The sequence below is a fragment of the Cryptomeria japonica genome, chromosome 11 (assembly GCF_030272615.1).
Source record: "Cryptomeria japonica chromosome 11, Sugi_1.0, whole genome shotgun sequence".
Classification (NCBI taxonomy): domain Eukaryota; kingdom Viridiplantae; phylum Streptophyta; class Pinopsida; order Cupressales; family Cupressaceae; genus Cryptomeria; species Cryptomeria japonica.
In genome coordinates, this window is record NC_081415.1 from 388,480,851 (window position 1) to 388,486,032 (window position 5,182).

Consider the following 5,182-nt stretch of genomic DNA (forward strand, 5'->3'; position numbering starts at 1 on the left):
CCTAAGGATATGTCTAACATAGAATATCATGACCAACATAAAACAATGCCACAACACTTGGAGAACACATATGTATGTATGTATGTATGTATGTATGTATACACATGTGTGTGTGTATATATATATATGTGTGTGTGTGTGTGTGTATACATACATGCATACACTAGTAGAAATATGGAAAAATAAATGACTAGGTGACTAAAACTTTTAGTCACGACAAGTAAAAATGACCAAATTCTAGTCATTTTTTGCAACACAGCTATAAATGACTAAATAAATGACTAATTTGGTCATCGGATAAGAAACACAACTAAATAGCTAGTCACACAAATAAAAATGACTAGTACTCCTCTACAACAACGTCCTAAACTATAATATATAAATATGAATATGAATATATATGTATATGTATATGTTGTTAAATGGAGCCTAATCAGACTCGGAGATTAAATTTTCCCTACTTTTATCAGCGCATTTTCTCCCCAAATTATTCAACGAGGGTTTGGGGGAAGCACCCCTTATGGGGTCCAGGGGCAACACCCCTTGCAGGGTCCCTGTTGCGGTACGTAAAAAAAACAACTAAATAATTAGTCACACCAATAAAAATGACTAAATAAATTACCATTACTCCTCTATCACAGCCAAACATCAAATTTATGCTTGGACAACAATTTAATATTATAAATATAATATTTAAAACATTTTTTTCAACAAAATTAATATTTCATCTTAAAAATTTAACTTATTATTTTAATTATCTTAAATTAAAAAAAAAAATTAAAATATTTTAATTTTCTTAAATTAAAAATTAAGACAAAAGAAACATGCATCAAGACTGGCGGGAAGTCAAAATATCATGCATTTTCATAAATAGCCAGAAGTCAAGTAAAATAACACGCATTTCTTTCCATTGATTCATTGATTAATTTTATTGAAGCATAAAATTATCGGATGGTTCCCTGGCTGGTGTGGAAGTTGCTATGGTGAGTACTAACTAGATCGAGAGGAGGGTTTTCATATTGCACTCAATTCGGATACCCTATCTTAAGAATTTCTGAAAATGCATTTCATTTTTTGTTTAATCAAGGAGGAATTTCTTACCGTTTAATCAAGGAGGAATTTCTTTCTGAAAACGCATTTCATTTCTTGTTGAATCAAGTTAGGGTTACAGATATGAAGGAATCGGGATTACAAAGCCACCTGCGACTGCCAGAGAGCTTTGTTTGTTCCCGTGCATTTCATCTATGCAGAACAATGCAGATTTTGGGGAGAAACTTAGGCGGATGAAGCAGATTTGTAGTTTCTCAATGTTTTTTTTCAATGGATGATGGGTTAACAAAGGCTTTCCTAAGCCTCCCTACTTAGACCCTTCTTGAAAGGTTGCAGATAGAAGAAAAAGTAAGCATGAAAAGGAAAATGCTCCCCGACCTCTTATGGAGGCCAAACCTTGGAGACCAATTCCCTCTATCAATATTCAGGATTCACCTTATGAATTCATTGCTAATGATCTACAATTAATGCAATTTTAGTTCAGATCTCATGGGACAATGCCTCTTTAATACTTTATCTGACCTTCACAAATGGGTTGTAACAAATAGGTATTCTTCTCTCTATTTTCACCTTTTATCTCTCGATTGTTTTGTGGTTGTTTTTGAAGATGAGGAGGCCGGAAATATAATCTTGAGTAAATCTTTCCATCAATTCAAATAAATTCTCCGCAATGTTCAACCTTGTAACCCTCTTTCACCTCTACCCATGGCAAGTCCTCTTCCTATTTGGTTTACCCTTCCTAAGCTTCCTCGGGAGATAACATTCCAAGAAATGACCCCTTGAAGATGAACAATTTGTGATTGTGACCATCCAGAGGATGTTGAATCCCAAGGATGATGATTGGGTTGCCATGATTTCTCCTTCAAGTGGCAATTATGGATTTTCAATAACATAAAGTCAATGTTATAAATGAGATTTATATATGTCTTGGTCTGTGTGATTTGGTTGTCCATAAAGAAGACACTCAGGATAAATTGTAAAGTTATAACTAATGTTGAACAACATCACCAATTTTCTTTCGTATGGATTCCTCTATCTCGAAATTGGAGATTTGCAATCACTTACTCTGTTATGTCACTACCCTGTGAAGGTAAATCCTATTCCTCTTCTACAGTAAGAAATCAAATTTAATTTTTTTGTTCTCTTTGCTATGTTAGCTCTAATTATAGTAAAAGCAATTGAAGCAAAGATTAAATTGAACTTCCATACCTACCTGTTGTTTGATAGAATAAATAAATGATTTTTAATGGATAAAATGCATGATGATAGTCCTAGTTTATGAAAAAAAATCCTTCTTACAAATCATGCAAGAAAAGTAGACGTGAAAAGAAGAAGAAGGGGTTGTGTAGTGAAGACACACAGTGACTGTAACATTTCACATTGTGAATATATGCACAAACATAGAGTTAGGTTCTTCTATAAGAAAATGATGGTTTTCTAAACTTGTGTTGATAAATGCTTTGGAATTCAAAAATTGTCATCAAGATCCATAAATACAAGAACATAAACATTATTACATTTGCCTATCCATTATATTTGCCCTAGTATTAGTCACATATGAGGTATGTCCTTTTCATAGTGTTGTTATGACATCTCACTGGGATCACCTAAGTCATTAGGCTCTTCTTCATAACTGTTATAATCATATTGACTGCAAATTTTGTCTAAGTTTTGTAGCTTTACAATCATCAAATCACTGCATTTCATCATTGTTATTCACTATCCTTTTCAACTATGACTGCTATAACACTTCTTTAGACTGCTCATATATCTTGTCATAAACACTATGCTTGTGATATCATTTTGTGACTATACTAATCTGACTGGTAAAGGTCTACTACAGGTCTTCAAGCTTCGTATCTCTTAGTCTTAAAACTTTAGAACCTTAATACAGTGATCTTGACATAAGACCAACTAGAGTAGTTTTGCTTTCACTCACTCTCAACATTCCTATTGACTGTGTCTTCCACTTGATCCTTCAAAAATCTGTCACAAAACTCTTTTTATGCATAATTCTCTATGATAATGCATTTGGACTACATCATTGTATTCAAACCTGCAATGAGAGGCCTTTGTGTCTTCAGTTTACTGCTTTCACTGTTCATAGTTACTGTATTCTTGATGATGCTAATTGCCTTGCTTTGTTTGACACAAGGATTTGTCTCAAGGTATTTGTCATGTCATGTGTCATGCTCTACATCATTTTTTATCTTTGTGTTGTTAAGAGTGTCTTTTGACCAATGCACTAACTCCATTGTTGTCACTGATCTATATGCTTGATTAATACTCATGTCACTATGGCATTGTCACCAATAACCATAATGCTCTTTTCACTGTATTAAATGACTGTTTGGCAGATCCTTTGATTTTATGAATTCAATGTAGCACTGCTCCTATATACTTTGTTGCAGTCCTTTGAGTCTAATCATACCTCAAAACCTTTATTCTTCTCTATGAGTCGCTTCTTTATGACTGTATTTTTGACTCATTTGTTTCCCACAAAAGGCTACACACTGTGATGACTGTCCTTTATGCTTCATGGACTATTCTTAGCCCTTTTTTCACCTTATTGATTATTGATCCCTTTCTTTCTTTGTATGACTGCACTCTATTGTCTTTTGATAGTGATTATCTTCTCATGGATCTGCATAGGTTGCTCATGACTATCATTAATCTTAGAGGTATCCGTGTTAGGGCTTTCTATTACAAAGGTTTCAATGACTTTTTACATCCCCTTGACAAAATAAGATTACTGCTCTTCACAGGGCTATCATGTTGTTGATAATCTATGTCTCTTTCATTGGAAGGACAATGATTGTATTCTTGATTAAAGATTACCCTTCATTGGATATCTTCTTGGGTTCAGTATGCACACAACAACAGTATCCCTCTCTGTGATTTGGACTGTGACTGGTAAATAAGACTTGATGTCCTTGTTTTCTATCTTCAAACCTCTTCCATATTTTGTTGATGCATTTCTATATATGTGATTGCATAATAAGAGTGTCCTTGAACTGCAAACCCTACTCTATTAATTATGCTTTCTTTTATCTACAGGGTCTCTGTTGTAGATTGATGCTTCATTGATTACAATTGAAAGGACATTCATCTTTTGACAAGAATCTCCTCTCCCTCCTTTTGTTGTTCTTGACTTTCTCCATGGGTAGATGACTTGCAATGTCCTTCAAAGGATTGTTTATACATCCAATCATGATCTCTGCCATTTGTGATTGATGAATATCCTCTTGATTTACTTTGTGACTTATATCTGTGAAAGGCTCCTTCATTATTTTCTATTCCATGTATGCCTTTGTCAGAGGGTTCTTCACCACTCTTAAGACTGTCTTTTCTAGTTTGACTGTGTAATTTTGTAGTTGGACTGTCAAAAGACAGTGACTACTCTTTAGCTCAGATCTGAGACTTCTTAGCTTTCATGGCTATGCTCTTTGTCCAAATTTCTACCTTGCTTATGTAATTTCCCCACATGGGGTTTCCATTAATTTAGACCTGAGATAACAAACCCAACATTGAGGTGAGGATTCTAAGATATCATTTTATCGAATCCAAAGACAGTTTATCACAATATTTAACTTTAAATTCTAGGAATAATTGAAGAAATAGAACTTATCTTGATTATTTTGTTTGGATTGTCAATAGACTTATGTTGTTCATAAATCTGTCATAAATTTGACACTATATGCTATAAAGTTCCTTACTACAAACCGGTTATAAGATTCCTTTATAAGCTGATCATAAATTTGTTCGTAGTTACAGTTGATTTGGAGCATTGATTTATCTTTCCAATGACAACTGCAACCACATTACTCTGGCATAGGAATCGATATAATATAAAATATCTGTTCACTCGACGTGCATTCAAACCGATGAAATCTAGACTTGCGATCCTTACTTATGCTACCGACGAATATTTATTTGATTATAGTTATATTAATGGGAGTCGACCATATGTTAATTAATTCGATGCTTTAATCATGATCGTTGGTGTAGACGTGAATTATGTACCTGTTATGCCAAAGTCAATAGTGCTTCCTTTTATTCGCACCTCCTCTATAACATCACTAATAAATATTGTTCTCGTTGCCTTCTTATTCAACCGTTCCTTAATTTCTTT

The 5,182-nt window shown here is 33.8% G+C and overlaps 1 long non-coding RNA gene across 1 annotated transcript; it reads left to right on the forward strand.

Annotated features, from left to right (window-relative positions):
- Window positions 1–901: 901 nt before the first annotated feature.
- On the forward strand, window positions 902–1,973 carry LOC131071549 (uncharacterized). Its single transcript, XR_009112537.1, has 2 exons — window positions 902–983; window positions 1,160–1,973. It is a non-coding gene; the product is annotated as an uncharacterized LOC131071549 (long non-coding RNA).
- The last annotated feature ends 3,209 nt before the right edge of the window (window positions 1,974–5,182 follow it).